General features: G+C 47.9%; 1 protein-coding gene across 1 annotated transcript in view; it reads right to left on the minus strand.

Moving 5' to 3' along the window:
* PHLDB2 (pleckstrin homology like domain family B member 2) overlaps nt 1-17,291 on the minus strand; it is a 126,336-nt gene extending 109,045 nt beyond the window's left edge. Inside the window, exon 1 of the mRNA XM_056328213.1 lies at nt 16,795-17,291. The gene's annotated coding sequence lies outside the window, so the exon portion shown is untranslated. The remainder of the gene's footprint in view (nt 1-16,794) is intronic.
* Between the last annotated feature and the right edge of the window lie 18 nt (nt 17,292-17,309).

Here is a 17,309-nt window from a genome sequence, read left to right on the forward strand (position 1 = left end):
CCCTGACCACTACAGCATAACAGAATACCAGCATCCTCGTTATCCTTCCTATATTTCTGAGGACAACGAACATGTCCAGTAGACAAGGCGGTGTCCACAAATGTGTTAATTTTTAATTACGTTCCCTTACGTTGCAGGAAACTGCTAAGGAAAGTCCCGATTGCACTCCTCCCTCTTCCCCAGCAACGCCTCTAGCAGACACTTGCACTGCTCCCCTGGGGCTGAGCTCTGGAGAAGGCTCCGCGCTCCATTAAGGCTGCTGTCCCCCCCGCTTTCAGCAGCAAGCTGTGCACAAAGCCCAGAGACCCTGAGGGCTGCATGCTAGCGCCCTACGAGAGCGGTAACATCGCTATCAACCCGTTCCAGATGTCATTTTTCACAGAAGGGTGGAGAAGGCAAATCATGGACTTGCAGGGTCTCCCATGGGTGGTGTTTCAGTCCATACAGCCACTTCCTTCCCTCTTCCATGCCTAGTGTGTCAATCAGCCCCAAGAGACACGGCTGAGCCAGTGGATCCACCAGCTGGCAGCAGCAGAGAGGGGTCCGCGACACCCACGTGCTCGTACAGTCACACTGACAAACCCCCTACGCTCTGCGGTCACTAGCACAGGGGGTTGGACCTGCACACCTTAGCGGTACTGCACATTATCTTTATTTTTTTCTTCTTCTTGGGAGTCTAAACCGAGTCAAGCTCAGATGTGCTGGGTGATGTTGGGCTGGTTCCATCTCCTCCTTCTTATGGTTACGATAAGCTCTTGGAAAAACGCTGGGACTGGAGAGGGGGGATGCTATTTAAAGTTTAGAGGTTAGCAGCCTAAATGAAATAATTAAAAGACTAGTGTCTTGATGGCTCTTTAACAGTTCGGTAGATATTTGGATTAAATAATTCATTGTAGATAAGCCAGTCAAGAATCGATTCCTGTTCTCAAACAACATGGTGATGTTTAAGAATAATTCAGTCTTAACAAGAGCAAAAGGCTGAAGGAGTCCCAATTCTATGTTAACACCAATAAAAATCTCTCCTAAATGCAAACTTCTGATTTCAGTCAAGGGAAACAGTCTCAAATGTTCTTTCTTTACTTTCAAATGCATCTTAAAATATCAGATACAGTTTAAGTTACGTATAATCTCTAACCAACCAAATGAAACATACTGTTTTCCCAAATCATCATTGATTAGGTACAGAGGTTTTATTTCAAAATGAAATATTCTCATTTTATCCAGCTAAAGTCAAATAGAGGAAACTAATGACTCTGATTTTTGCCAAGTAACTTTTTTTTCCCCCAAGATCCACAGTTTCACAGGAAGCATTTAAATTTTGATAAAACTGGATTACTGATCCTATAGAAAAATCTTTTTAACAAATCTTTCCCAAGTATTTCAAGCTGTAATGCTGGAGAAACATTCCACTTGGGAAAGGCCTCATCCATGGCCATCAGTGATGCCCCCCACAGCCGATACCAGCGTTTGCTGGGAGCATTGCAACTGCGCCCTTAAGCTCTTGGCAGTCAGCTATCGTGTCTGCATCAATACAGCTGCTATCTGATAATCCAAATCCCACATTATTGTTTCCAAAGGAAAAGCATGCTTCCCTTCTTTCTTCTCGTTTCCTGGAGAAAAAAAACAAAACAAAACACCAAACAAAACCCAAACCCCAAACCAACCCAAAACTATTCCTTGATTCAAGAACCTAACACTCATTTATCCATGGAGTTGTTTCAAATGAACTGTTCTGCTTCGAGCTTGTATTTTACTTTATTACAGATTAAGAGGTTTCTGTATGTCGGACAAGATCTCGCTCCCTTAGACTGCTGCTCAAGCTGCAAGCCTCCCCTTTTCCATGTGACAGGCTGTTCCTCCCTGTCCCAGCCCCAGCTCAGCCTGTCCGAAGGGCCAGCGTTGGGTCCCAGCTCCGATATTCCCCTCGCAAGTGTCACGCTGCGGCCAGCCACCACCCGCCACAGCACGCTGCCCCCAGTTGCTGCAGGGAGATGGGAGCTGTGCCCGTCCTTCCAAGAGGAGGCTGGAGGGGTGGATGAGGTTATTCACAACTACCTCCTCCTAGTTAGCAGCAGCACAATTACATCCACAAAACCCTGGTTTGGAGAGGGCTACGTGGCTGCTCCATAGGCAGCTTTGTGCCTGATGAGCTCGTGTGCCCAGCTCCGATGCACTGTGCTTATTGATATTTTAAAACAGACAGTAAAGAGAAGCCTCAGTGTTATAAAGGAGCACTGATAACACATCATCCAAACAGCTTTTGGCTTCACGCAGACGCTTTAAACTATTCACCCACAAAACGTGTCAAAGGCAGCTTCTCAGCACAGGTCAGATGCCGACCGGGAAGCACATTCCATCCCAGAAGTTAATTACTGGTGGCTTAAATGTTTATCGGAGGCCACGAGGGCCCTTTGGTCTGCTGGTGCCTCCTGAAAGCAGCCGGGGAGTGGGAGTGGGTTTGTCGGTATGCACCAGGCATTCCAGGCATGAATCCCAGCCTTGTCCCGGCGTGGCTGGGTACGTGGGCACAGCCAGCCAGCACAGAGAACGCCTCACAGACCACCCCCGTGCTCCCAGGACGTGGGCAGTGTCGGAGCCAAAACAGAGCAGCATGAACAGCGATAAGGTTAGAGATACAGAAATTTGATAACGACGATGCTGGAGCTCGCTGGGCTGCAGGAGCTGTCGCATGGCTGCGGCAGGCTTTGCCCGGGCTGGAGGGGCAGGCGGGCTCCCGCTGGGGTCTTCCCCCAGGGAAAAGCCACAAGCCTGCTGCATCCCCACCTTTGCACAGATACAGGATTTCTTGACAGGTTGAATACATGAGAAAATACAGCTTAGCAAAATCCCATCGCTTGTCTGTAGATACGGTGCAGAAGAACTAGCCTTGGGTTCTGGCCCTGGGGAGGAGAACGAACTGCTGTTCGAGGGGGACTCTGGTTACACTCAGCTCAGTCCTTCACTCGCTCCTCCAGCCACCTCAGGACTCCAGCCCAGAGCAGGCTCCTGAACAGATCACGTATTTCAAAGTCATAAGATTCACACAGACAAGCAAAATCAGTCCGCAGTCATCTCCACCTTATATCAGCTCATCATCGTATGACAGCGCTGTAAAAACAGCGCCAGCGGTGACAACAAGCTGCAGCAAAACTTCCAGGACAAAGTCCCTAACTCCGGTGTGGAGCCAGAGAGGCTTCGAATGTAACATGAGGTAGCCCTGAACACCTGTAACTCCAACCAAAGCCATTCACTCCTACAAATATTCAGGTACAAACCTGGGCACTGAAAAAAAAAATAAAAAAAATTGTGGGCCAGTAAAGTTCAGTTGGCCTTGGACATCCAAACGCACGAGTAAAAATGCCAGCCCTTGGCTTTTTGGAGCTCTTTGCTCTCTGGGTTTCAAAGCCATTTACAAAGAGACTGAGAGTGTCATTCACATCAAAAACAACACAGGTTTTGTAACACTTCGCATGTTCAGAGGTCTGCCGAGGCTTTAATCCACACAACACTTATGGGAACAAGTACTCTCCTACGTCCCACCACAAAGTGGTGGGCTTCACAGGAATTCTGAGGGCAAGACTCCATAACTTTAAAACACTTCTTTTTCTTGGAAAGTATTTTGAACAGAGAGAGCGAGAAAAATCCAAAGTAACTGTCCAAGAAGAGTTTTCATTTTTCACATGAATCTTCTGTTTTTCAATAAAATTGTTTTCTGGAAGACTTTTCTCACAAGAAAATTTCGACTAGCTCTACTCAAAACACTTGTACCACCCAGGTGGTGATATATAAACACACGAGGAGACCGTGGTAAGTTTGAGATGCCTTTCTCAAGAACAGGTATCAAGACAGGGCTGCAGCCATGGTGTAACTGACCCCCACCTGCTCCCGATGCAGCTGTGCTGACGCGCACCATGCCATCGGCACGCCTGCAGAGCTCTTCTGGCCATCTCATTTTTAATGTCTTCAAGCAGCATTTTAGACCATTCACATTTTCATCACCTGCATAGCAAGCTCATGAAGCAACAGCTTGAGATGTAACGTGTTCCTGATCAAAATCTCAGTGGGCCTCTCAGCCTTTCCTCCATGATTCACTTGATAGAAAAGTTAAACTTTTGCTGGGTTTTAATTCTTTTCTGGGAGGAGACAACCTTGTCTAAGCGTTTTGGCCTGCAATTATTTCTGAGGAGCTACATCTTTTTGATTACTAGCATTAGAAACTAGCTTATATTGTCCCATCGGCAGTGCCCAAGCAAGGAGTAGGAGCTGTCTCACTACCTACACCTTTTTGCTAACATCTGCTGATGGTTCCCTGACAGCCCCTGGCTGTACCCTCCCCTTGCTCCTGCAAGAATCCCCCAACCCTGTTAGATTTCAAGGAGTGGATATAGAGTTAACGCTTCAGGCAACACCTGCTTTAATACATCCCTGCTTCCCCATTACTCTCCACCTTACGCTCTTCACCTCGGCCCAAGCATCAACAGGTTCCGTACCTGACAAAGCACCAAGGGGCAATATTTTAGTCAGAACATTTGTGAACAGGTAAATAACACGGGCAGCCAGCAAAGGGTTTTTCATCTGATACTGCTCCTGCCCAAGAGCTATGTGTTATTGTAAGGCACACCTCAACTGTATCACTTGACCAATATCAGATCCTAAGTCAATATTTATTCCCTAAAACTATGCATGTTATTTGGCCATCTTACATTTTGTCTGGTTGTGTTTTGCAAATGGAGAATAGTTGTTCACAGGAAAAAAAGACTACTAAAAAAGGGGAAAATATAGCAAAAAAGAAATGGCATCATGGAGCCACAGCTCACAAAAATTACTCAACTTGTGTTCTCTGGCCTGCTTGTTTTTGTTTCAAATTGTTGTTTTAGACAGCTCTAGCTGTCCTGTACCCAAATTACTTCTCACTGAAATCCAAACAAGCTCCATCACTGTCAACGTTGCCACATCCCCCCACCCCCTCCAGTACAGCCGCTGTCAGAGTCACAAAGCGGGATGCTGAAGGGCTTGCCTTTTTCACTTGAGGAACGTTGGGAATCTGTAACTCTGCCAGAAAACAGGCTCATTTTTTATTAATGCAGCCCATATTTAGCCATGTGCCTCCAAAGCAAAAAGCACATACTTTCATCCCAACCAAGCCCTGTCTCCCCGCCGCGTGCGGGGACCGCGGGGTCCCGCTCCGCCTGGCTAAATAAGGTAAAGCAAGAATCCCAGAAATGCAAACCTGGCCCAACATCGCCCACAGCCTGGAGAAGCTATTTTGGGATTTGTTAACCTTTTCCTAAACATCAGAGGGTGCTGCAAGGCCTTCTTATTACTTTCTCTCTGAATACCTAACTCCCCCAAAATAGATTTTAGAACACCAGTGAGTTTTAAGGAGATGAAGTGGTGTGAGAGCAGGGCTGGGAGCAGCAATGGGAAGCGCTACAGAAAAAACACTGTTAAAGCTTCACCCAAAATAAAAGTGGTGTGATTTGCCAACAGATAGTGAAAGGACATCCCTCCAGTTAGAGGGAAGCACACACAAGACAGAACCCAGTAGGCTACATAGCTTACTGAATGACTCTCAGGAATTTAATTCTAGTCTCTTGTTGAGCCTCACAACCTTCCTCCTGGAGGAGCAGCCAGAGATGCTGTCTCTAACGCGACAGACTATTAGGCACTTCAAAAAGAGGTGGGATGAACACTCTGTGTCTACACGTGAAACACCTTCTTTGCAAAGGCTTCCTAAGGAGGAACTCTGACATAATTTTCCCCTGTGCCTCTTCGACCACAAATAGGTTACCTCTTGTCCTCCAGCAGTCCCTGCCTCATGACCTGCCACATCTGAGAAGCATGTGGCTGTTTCAAAGGAACCCAGAGATCCCGAGATCCCCAATATGAAAGTGCATTGAAGCTACCAGCATCTGGGATGTGGGAAAAGCAGCTTCCTATCATTCCAGCTGAAGTACGTGTACATGGGAGTTTCTTTGCTTTACATAAAACAAATGCAAGAAAGACACCATGGAGACTATGAATGCAGGGACCAAGTCTTCATTCAAGGGGGTGGAAGAAGCACAGATTTTTCTTTTGACAAGCTGGAAGTGAAAGCTCACTGAAAACTCAGAGAAGTTGATTTTTTGCTACATGTTATAATTTAGCAAGGAATTCTGAGAAGTGATTAGGCATTGTGGGCACTGTGTGACTGTGAAGCTTCTTTTGGCTTCCCTGAGAAGATATTGTCATGCCATGAAGCAGGTTTTTTTGTGTGTGTGTGTGTGTGTGTCCCCGCCCCCATCACCATCAGCAAGGTCTCCCATAAGGTGACTTTAGTGCTCAGCACCTCAGCCAACTACTAATTTCTGCAGAAGCACCATACCTCAGAGTATGAGACTGCTTGCTAGTCTCATGCAAGTGTTGAGGAAATTCCCTGTATCCATGCAGAACAAGCAGTTGAAGGTCATTAGGGAGAAGCACTAATCCACTTCCAAAACCCCACGTTCTCCAGGAGATTAGCAGCTGAAGCTGTTAACACACTAACTGACCCCTTCAAGCATTGTCATATTTGCAGCACGAAGCCTACTTGCCCAAGTGAAAGGTGAAAGAGCTGCTTTAAAGGTTCTCTTTCCTAGGAAATGATTCAAAAGGAAACTCAAAGTGGAAAACCATCAAGTTGAAAAGCAAGAAGGATGTACCTTTTGCCACACAGCGTACAGGACACCAGGTGCGTTCAGACCCCCCAAACCACAGACCTCAGCATGCTGGTTTGTCCCTGAAGCCAAGACTGTGTCCTGTGGCAAAGAGCCAAAAAGCTACGCTGATGCAGCAGGACCATCCAGGTTTCGTGTGATTAAAAGACCCAAGAGGACTCCACTCCAAACTCATGAATCCTGGATAAGTCAACACGAGAGGAATTTGCAAGTTCTTTGTCTGCGGGCAAACTCCATTGCACATCCCATAGGCCCACCTGCGGGGCTTCTGTTGGTCATGCCAGCACAAGAGCTTTGAGTAGGTAAGAAGAAGCAGACTTAAAACTTACATCATGCGGCTTTAAGTAGTCAAAATTGTGAAAACAAAGACCCCCACCTGAACACTGCCTGATTTTAGGGTGTTCCTCAGCCAAAATACAGCTCTCAGTTTGAAGACTGTAGTGCTCTGGGGGTGAAAGCTACTGTAATGTTTTTAATAAAGCCATGAGGCTGAATATCACTCAGAGTTCAGGGGGCTCTGGGCTAATTTTGCAGCAGAAGTCCTCTTGCACTTGGTGTAGGATTAGGAAACAGAGACACAGACACCCTCTGCCATCCAGCCTGGCATGGAGACACCTCCTCCCATCCAAGCTGGTGCTGCTATGAAGCACCAGGTCCCAAGGGTGGTAGAGGCAGGCTCCTTACAGACCCTCTCCCTGCTTCTGGGAGCTTAGGGTCTTGGCTCGCTGCATTCTTATCCAGCAGGGCCATAACATGCCAAATGGGCCAGGATCCAACATTCCTGCCCGTGGCCAGGCTGCTGACCTGCCGAGAGCCAAGGCTCCGTGGGGAAGCCTGAAAGCCACAGCCCTGCCAGCTGGCCGGCGGCCAAGGCAGCTCCCTCTCCAAGCCAAAGCAAGACAACACGACCGAGGCTCTGACTGCAGCTTGAAACTTAATGTACAGCTGTAGAAGCCCCCTCTTTTACACAAGGTTTTAAAACTGAGCGAGGTGCTGTAAAGCTCCTCAAACCAGCCAGGTAACATCGGTACCTTCGCCTCTAACGCAGCAGAGCTCAGGGGAGCAGGTAAGGGCGAGCTCATGATTTTGTTTAGGTTTTGACTCACAGCAAACCCAACCCAGGACACTGCTTGCAAACCAAAGCCCCCAGAGGTGTTGGAAAGTGTTTTAGCCACAGTCACCTCAGTCTGGAAGTATTTGGGTTTCTTTTAAACCAAATCAAGCTGAGGAAGACAACCATGCCATAAATAAAATCTCATAACATAATCAACAGTTGTTTTGCTATTTAGTCTAACTCAGGATTAAAAAAATAAAATAAGGCCATGCAGAACTACAGATTCTATATATAGGCCTAGAAGACAGGGAGAGAAAGGAGTTATCTGGATATCACTTCAGGATCCAGATCCAGGTCCTGGGACAGAGCTGGCCAAGTTTTCCAGCAGAAGTGGGCTCCACCAAGCACAACCATGAGCTGCTGTCACTTGAAGGGGGAGCAGGGGCTGGAAAGCATTTGGGCAAGAGGTACCAGAAATATCTCCCTATAGCCGGCTGCCTCTGAAACCTCACTAGGTGTGTGCCAGCAGCATCCCCACGGGATGTCCACAGAAAATTCCCAAGCCCAGTTCTTTGAGTTGGATTTCTCATGCCTCCACATGACATACAACCCTCCCCAGGAAAACCACAAACCAGAACAAGACAGACATAAAAAAAACAAACCAAAAAACCAAAAAGAAACCAATGCTAGTCCTATGCTAGCTGGAGTCAATGACGTTACATAGATCTTGGTGTATATTTTCTATCTGTGTGCTTCAGTACACTGAACAAGACATGAAGAACATGCTTAAAGTCTCCTCTATAAATCCTGTTCTCTTCATCAGGACGAAGGGCTGGGAGTGAGGACAGATTCCCAAACGCTGTACTGGCACCAGGGCTACTCACACACACTCAGAAGTTCAACATGTGCTTACGTGACATGCTTGGGATAAATCTGATGTCTTCCTCATGCTGAAGCAGCTCAGGCTCCGTCTGCTCGGCCAGGGCCTGGACCACAGCATCCAAGTGCAGGTCTTAAGTTACCCAGTCAAAGCAAACAGACTTGGGGTTTGGCTTCACGCACCGCTCGGGTTGAGCTCCAGCTGGCGTTGCTGGAAGCCCACCTCTGTTCCTGATCGCCTTCCAGGCTCAGCCCCGCTCACAGGGCTTGTGCTCCTCTCCTTTCAGATGCCCGGCCTCCTCCATTGGGAATTCCCAGAGCATGTCCCGGGTAACTTCCCCACTACCTGCCTTCTCTTGCAACTCAGAGCAACGCCGTCCCAAGGCAAAAGTGTTTAAAAGAAAGCCATCCCTCCCTAGTTTTCTCTCCATCCTTCCCAAAGCAGCAATGTAGGGAAAAGAATCCAGAGAAAGTAACACTAGCCAAGAAGTATCCAGGATAGGAAAGAGAAAACCAGGGAAACAGGGGAGACTAAAAACCCAGCTCACATCTAAAAGACTGTTTAGTTTCTGAAAGCATGTTTCTGGGGGTTAAAAAAATAATTAAAAAAAAAATCTGTGTGCTTGGAGTACCTGATAGCCAACTGGCTGTGTCTGGGTACTCTGGGTCAGGGGTTCTCCCAGCTGGGGAATACAGAGGGCTGGTGGGCCTGGAGACCACACCGCTGAGGCGAGGCTGGGAATTCAAAGCTCTATGACAAGGGACAACCTGGGGAAAAACAGGACTGGGGAGGTTTGCTGGTCCAAGCAGTTTGGGAAGCAGTGCCGCAGCTTGCGGCCACGCTCCTGAGCTGCAAACAGGCATGCTGGACAGTTGGTGGAGCTTCCCAGATGAATTGCAGTTGCATACATGCCAGTTTATAGGCAGAGGAAATCCTCCCTTTATGGTTTCCATCCTTCCACTTGTTCCTCCTCCCTAGAGGTTTTCATCCTCTTGGTTGAGCCAAGCATCAGACGATTTCGATGTCTGGTTATGCTCTGAGAGGGCAGGGACCCTGGGGAAGCCGACGGGGAGGGGGGAATCCACAGCCACCTTTACTTTTCCCTGTGACTCAGTTTCAGACTATTCCAACACAAATTAACAATTTTCAATTCACAGCAATTTTTGAATGAAAAAGTTGCTAAAAAAATCAAAGGTTTTTTTTTTTTTTACATTCAACTGCAAAGGTTAAAGGAAGTATTTCTTTGCTGGTCACCTGAATCTGTTTTACGAAGACATCTGAAAGGCATTTTATCAGCTGCTGAGCAGTATTTACTCATGAAACTGTTCTAATTGCTTTGGAATGTGCACCCTGGCTGCTGGAACAGCCTGCTCCTGCTGATACACTAAGCAAAGTAATACTAGTTTATAGGACATACCACTCTTACACAGCATTCATTTTTCATTTTCAGGGTAAACAGTATGATTTTTTTTAAAAAGGCAAAGAGCTCAAACAATAGCTTTTACATAGCCACCCTATATGTTTACAAGAGCGTCAACTCAGCAAAAAAAAAAGAGATCAGTCATTGCCATGACTGAAATCCTCGCAAGTCAGTAATTTAGTACTAAACCTATCTTGCAGCTGAAAATTGCATGGGTGAAAATTTATTCCTGGTGCTCCCTAAATCAGTGCTGGTGTCAATATCTAGGATGGAAAGAGCAGTTTGTCCTGGCCACCAGTAAGCCCTGCCGTCAGCTTCCAGCCCAGCTCTCTTCCCTAAGCAGCTGAGGTCGCAGTAGATCAAAGATAATCTACTCAAGTCTTGCTTTAATCTTCTAAACTGAAGCAGAACTCTGGTCTGTAGGCTCAGTAACAGCCAACCATAAGAAGATAAATTGGTAATAGCTCTGCCTTTAAGACAAAGCAGCCCCAAACCCCACGATCTGGGAGGTGCAGCGGTTTGGACAGCACTTTATCAATCCTGGTGTCCCTTACCAGCCAGAATCAGCAAAGCACGGAATAATTGCTATTGTATGTGTCGATGTATAAAACACGAGAAATAAAGGACAAATCACGCTGATCCTCCCAGCACATATGCAGAAGCAAAGCCCTACAGATCCTCTTAGCACACATGCCCAAGCCAAGCCAGCCTCGCCGTCCTGGGCCAGGCTCCATAACCAGGGTTGTGAACTGCGACCGCTTGCAGGTAGTGCCACGGGCGGTGGGAGCGTGTCTGTCCCCCCCATCCCGGTGCAAAGCCTGAGCCGACACAGCCCTTGGGAAAAGCAGCTGCAGACAAAACCAGGCCCGAAGCGGGGACAGAGAGCAGGGGCAGCTGCTGGCAGCCCACGGCCCAGCACGGGCAGGCGCCCTGGCAGGGGCAGCAGCCCCGAGCCCCTGCCCGAGCCACCTCCTGGGGGGCACCACGAGGCATAGCACAGGGGTGCTGCTTCTCGGGTGCCGGAAGGGCAGCGAGGGCACCCCGCGGGGGGAGGGGGCAGCTAGGGCAGCCGGAGGGGGGAGGGGGAGAGAGGCTAGGGCATCCATGGAAGGGGGGGGAGGAACAACAGGTAGGGCAGCCATTATGGGGGGAGGGCAGCGGGGGCATCCGTTGCAGGGGGGGAGAAGGGCAGCTAGAGCTCGGAGGAGGGAGAGGCAGGATAAAGGCTCTCGGCTCTTCTCGTTTCTGACTCATCCTAACAAGAAAGCTCCTTGAGTTTTCTACTTGACATCCCACCCAGGTCTCCCCTGCTCCTGCGGGCACCGTGTGCAGCCCCCTCTCCGCCCCGAGCGCACAGGCAGCCCCCGGCCGCCCCAGCCCGCCCCTCCCCCCTCAGCTCCTGCCGCCCGAAGCGGCAGCCACGGTCCCACTGCTGCTCCTGGCACCAGGGCACGGGTGGATGGCACCCAAGCTCCTGCCTCCCCCCCACCATCCCACAGGTAACATCTCCTTTTGCCTTTCCCACCACCACTACAGCCAATACATATATTTTTTTTTTAGCCAAGGCCTGGTTTTTCTTATTGGAAAGCCTTTTCTGGCCTTAAGGCAGAACTTCTCCCTGCTTTCTCCTGCTGTGCAGGGACCTGACCTAAAGCAGAGAGCTTTGAGGGTGCAGAAGAGATCACCCTGCACGACCTTTTTAATCCTTGGCCTCCATTGCTTCAGTCAACACCACAAGTGCCTTCTAGTATGACAATCACCACTTGTTGCTTAGGAATTAAACATTGACCAAACACATCATTCTGCACAGGCCATTGAACTGGAAGAATGTTTAGTGAGCTCCGCAGCTAAAGCTTTATTAACCAGCTCTGGTGACCTTCTTGAGGAAAGCAAAGGCAACACTGGAGCTCAAACCCTTCCCAGGTGCTCCTCCTGTAACCCACAACACTTCCAAAGCTCTAATACCCCCACAAAAAAACCTCTGCCAGCACACAGACACTAAACTATCCAGCCCACCGTGGCATAAAGTTGCTAATTCCATACTATTTCATTCCCAGTTCTCCCCAAACTAGTTTAGCATCACCCTCAGCACATCATCTGCTCCTCCTACCACACCATTGAGTTGAAGTGCTTTGCTCAAAGTTCCAAATTTTTTTTTTTTGTTTCCTTCGCATCCTGCAGTGTGCCACAGTGCTCTAGAGCTCAAGTCAGCTAGAGGTGCACTGAAACAGAATAGCTAACAGAGAGGACAGGCAATGGAGTTCTACAAACCCCAACAAATCCAGTCAACCAGCAGAGTCCAGCATACCCCTGGTTGATGCCTCCTCCCCAGCTATCAAAACCAGGGTGATCACAGAGTAATTACATTCTGATTAGATGTCTGGAACACCCACTAAGGTACCAGCTTCTTTCTCTCAGGCACTTGAAAACAAGGAGGGGGAACAGTGACACCAAGAGTCCCTTGCACGTTCCAAGTTCTCTTCCTTGACACACACGAGAGAAGCACAGAGGCCAGGAGCCCACATTTCCTCCAGACTCAATGCTAATGTAACCCTGCTCCCACCAGATCAGGAGGGAAAACCTGGGTGAGCATTAGGTGGTCTTTTAAGGCTGTTATTCCAGAGAAACAAAGTAAGAGCAGCTCTACCACCTTGCTGGAACTGGACCGTCCCATCCAGCAGCATCTTGCCAATGGTAATTTAGCAGGACGGTTCAAAGCTTTTGAAACTTAAAGGCAGCTTTCAAGACTAGGACTACACTAATCAGCTCTGAAAAAAAACCCAGTAGTCTGTCTGAACACAGCCTCAACCTGGAGCCAGAAAGCCATACCTAATCTAATTAAACTCTTGGGGAACACAGCTACATGTGCCAGCCCTGGAGTAGGAAAACAGCACCAGCTGTAACAATGATACTCACTGGGCAGAGCAGATGTGTCCTGACCGATGGGAATCCAGCAAGACAGAGTTCTGAGCACGGGCTTCAGATTTGTCACAGGAGACGCTGCCTGCTTGCCTTTCTCCTCCTGTCCTACCACATACAGGAGTTTTTGAGAAGAACAAGGTGTGGTGCCCTGAAATGTTCTGGAGATGGTATCTCGAAGCATAGCTTGAGCCTAACTTCGACCCGGGGGTCCGCATTCCCTAGGGGGGTGTGCCACTCGCCTGCAGGGCCAGCCAGGTGGGACAGCATCCCTGCACTTGGCAGAAGGATCCTTGGGTCCCTACGTGGGAGTTGGGTTTCGGTTTGCTTAGCCTAAAGCCCGTGTCAGTCCGTATTTGCAGCCCTCAGTCCTGTAGCAGGAACATTCCTCAAGCTTTAACGAATTAGTGCAACACCCCTGTGACCTGGGCAGGTACGGTGATCACCACCAAAACAGCATGCTAGAAGGTAGTCATGGTTTTCTTCAAAACAAACAATGCAGGTTTTTCAGCTTGACACTGTAAAAAACTTCGTAGTTTTGGCAAGGCTTGAGACCCACCAAAAATAATAATTCCCACCTATCTGTTCCACAGGCACAAAGGGCACAAGGACCATTGGAGCAAAAGCAAGATCCCAGGAACCGGACCAGGCAACTGCACATCTCTTGCAATAACAAAACAGATGGCAGAGAACTGCAGCACCACACTGGGAGCCTCTGGATCTTCCAGCCCGTGCCCCTGGAGGCAGGGCAGACAGCAGCACGTACCTGTCCATGAAATATTAAATTTCTGCGGGTGTAAGGGCAGTAAGGAGGATTTTCCTTCCCGTCTTTTCTGAAGCGCCCTAACCAACCACTCACACCCAGTGGGGCAGGGAAACAAGGATTTCAAGTTGACTGTTTATTTGTCCTCTACAGAAGCACATGCACTTAGTGGGAGCTCCAGTGCTCTCCAGAGGGTTGATGTTCAGCTCGTTTCCCTCGCCCTCTGCTCAAAGCCTTGCTGTAACCGCTCCTACAGCCTCTTCTGTGCCGAGTCACAGCATAGTAACAGAGCAGGGAACAAACGCATGGCCAAGCCTTTCATTTCACTTTTGGGTAAACAGCTTCACTATAATCATGATCTTGAGGAGCCGGTTCCCTGGTGCATGCTATTAACACTGCCTGTATTATCCTTCATCCTTGGAAAGGGAGCAAACCTAGCCCCCAGACAGGAGAGCGGAGCTAAATGCAGAAGGGAAATAAAGCTGCTCAGAATTTCTTGTTCTTGGCAATGACTACAGTCTTTTCTTCTTGTGTTTATCTGCTTTACTGCCATAAACAAGGAGATTTTTGAGCAGTCTGGTCTTTAGTAGCTCTTCCCAGGAGATGGCAGTCAAAATAACCATCCGAGAACACAGTCCCCCTCATGCATGACACCCAGGTGGCACAAAGCTGGCACTGCCAAACCCCTTCCCAGATGAGTACTATGAAAACAAATGATTACCTGGCAGGACTTATCAGGATCCTCCAAACTACACTGACAGTTGCTAGTGTAAGTTATCCTTGCAGCAGCCTTGCTTCTCCTTCGTGGAGAAATTTCAGGAACCCTGCAGTGAGTTTTGGATTCCTTCTGCAATGGGAGAGCCTGGAAGGATACACCTGGGCTCAAGCGCTGTGCGTGGCCACAGTGACCATCCCCAGCATCTGCAGGGGGGGGACCAGCCTGAGACACCAGCACAGCACGCCATAAACCCCTTTGTGGTGTGCAACAAAGAAGCTGTCCTGCCAGGTTGCCTCGTGTCAGTCATCCGCAGACAATCCTGTTACTGAGGGCAGTTTTCGAGACAGATTTACGGAGGGCCAGAAGGGGATTATCTTGGTGATACACACTTTTGTTTTGGCAATGACTAAAGTAAGTTTTCCAGTAATAACCACTATCACACAGGATGAGTTGGCTGCTTCTAATGCTTTAGAGTTCAAATCACAATTCCTCTAAGAAATGCAAAATCAGAGAAAAAAAACTGTTGGCATGCGAGATATTTAAGCTGAAATGCTAGCGATTGTTATTTTTCTCAGGAGAAATGCCTGGCATGTTGTATTTTATTTGCTGCCAGTGCAGTCTTTAAAGGATGCTATCAAGTAAAATTCAGCACTTTTGTAAACGTGGAACTGCATTTAACATATCAGATGAACTTTGTACTGGATGCGATTCAAAGAGTGATCTTCATGCAATAATTTGTTCTGTCTCAGAAAAAAAAGCCCTGAACCAGAAGAGCTTTATTTTCCATTCCAAAGGGCAAGTTGCAGCACCATCTCTATTACATACCTTCCCTTCTCTTTCCACTGCTCCAGCTTCTCTTTCTGAGGGTGCTTTTTGTTTCTTCCTTGCACTCATGATTTTAGGTTTTGCAATTTCAAGCTGGAAGAAAACCCAGGAATACTGAAACCCAACCCTTTGCTCTGCTGCTATGAGCGCTAAGAAAGGTGAATGGTCAGTAGCAGCGAGTTCAAGAAAAATATTTTTACCATCTTTAATTCTCATTTACAGAGACCTCACCACACAAACAATGTATGTTTTTCTCCACCCAGTCTGCCAGATGACTACTTTGATGCAGGGAGGAACATGCCCTCAGGCAGTCTTTTATTTCCCTCTTCTTAAAATGTATTTGCAAGAAGCAACATGATAAAAAGAAAACAGCTCAGCTCTCCATTTCTTCTGTACTTTGTGTTCCCAAATTTTCAACCCAAGAGGAACTGGTCCCAGAGTTACAAAGACATCTGAAATGCCAAGGTGCTGTTTGCAGTGCAAAGCAAGGGGCTGGGGAAGATGGGGTTGGACCTGCTGTTTCTCTGCGCCTCTGCTGAGCAACCCCAAACAGTATCTGCCACAAACAGTATCACAACTTCCTCATCGTCAAAAAGATGAAACACTAAAGGCATCCACAGCTCTGATCAAACAGAAGTTCCCCGCTCGAGCCCAGGTATGAGATAACCCCCCCGGCTTCCCACGCACCAGTCAAGCTTTCAGGGCATTTCAGTGAAACCTGCAAGTCTTCGCATGAAAACCAACTCATTTGTTGTTCAGCATCCCCTGAGTCACCAGAACTCTTTCAAAGGTTCATCCAGCAGCTAAGGTGTCTGCCTCAGCTCTAAAGGGACAGTCTGCACTGACACTGTCACAGTTTACATTTTATGGAGCTACCAGCTCCCTACCTTGATGCACCAGTACCTAAGGTACTGCCAGTCACTTTTCCTTCCACCAAGGAACTGCTCACTACAGATACAGGAGCACAAAATCACTCCATATGAATTTTGCTTCTAAATTAGAAACGAGGCTAAGCAATGGTTATCTCACAACAGACAAGGCTGGTTTATTTTTAACCTGAGAACAAACAAAAATAACCACAAAGCAGACCAAAAGCATTCACCTCTGAAGTACTACCTAATTCACAACACTATGCAATTTCAGCCCATAGGTAATTACACTGAAAACTTAATTCACAAATTTGCGAACCATTCTGCCACAGGCACGCGTTTTCTCTGGTGGCTGGAAGAACGGTACCTGCCCACCGAGGTCAAGTTTTTATTGACCTTGCAGATCCAGGGCTACACAGCTCATGTCTGAAAGCTGCTCCTTCCAGCAGACCCAGCACGGTCCTGCAGTCCTTCCCCCGAGGTGTATTTATTTCTACTGTAGGTAAGAGATACACGAGGAAGGACAGGAAAGCAACCAACCTTTTTCTACTCTAAGCAAGCTTTGCTTTTAATTAAAGCAAATCTCTAAATTGAGGAAGAGTTGATTTGAAGTGTGATTATCTTTAACAGCTTACCCATGCAGCACATCACCTGTTGATGAATCTGGTAGCTCTGCCTCTTCTCCAGAAGATTCCACTTTGTCTCAACTTCAGGCAGTGGCACTGCAACAAGTATCAGATTTCGGATCCTTGAGCAGAGCAGCTGGACTCACTAACCAGCAGCAGTTTAAAAATCACTTGGGTTTTTTCCCACCATTCACTCACTTGAGAACTTGACAAACTGACCCCACTTACTATACTTCAGTTGGAGAGAGGCTTTTTGGCCAAATGTTTTTCTAGTCTCATGCAAGTGACCGGTGTGTCACCTAACTGATCAGAAGAATCTGGTGCCACCACTACTCAGCCCCAGAGCCTGCATTCTGCTCACCTTCCAGCTACGCACAGAACACGAGCAGTTGGCAGCGTACACCAGGTTTCAAACTGGCTTTCCTTCAGACACCACAGAAGAGTTTATCCTCCACAGCTGAAAATCTGCATGCTGGTTCAGTAGTATCTCCAAAGAGGCAAGTACTAAGCCACATGCAATTTAGGAATGATTCTGTTTGA

This window comes from Falco biarmicus, chromosome 2, assembly GCF_023638135.1.
Source record: "Falco biarmicus isolate bFalBia1 chromosome 2, bFalBia1.pri, whole genome shotgun sequence".
Lineage (NCBI taxonomy): Eukaryota > Metazoa > Chordata > Aves > Falconiformes > Falconidae > Falco > Falco biarmicus.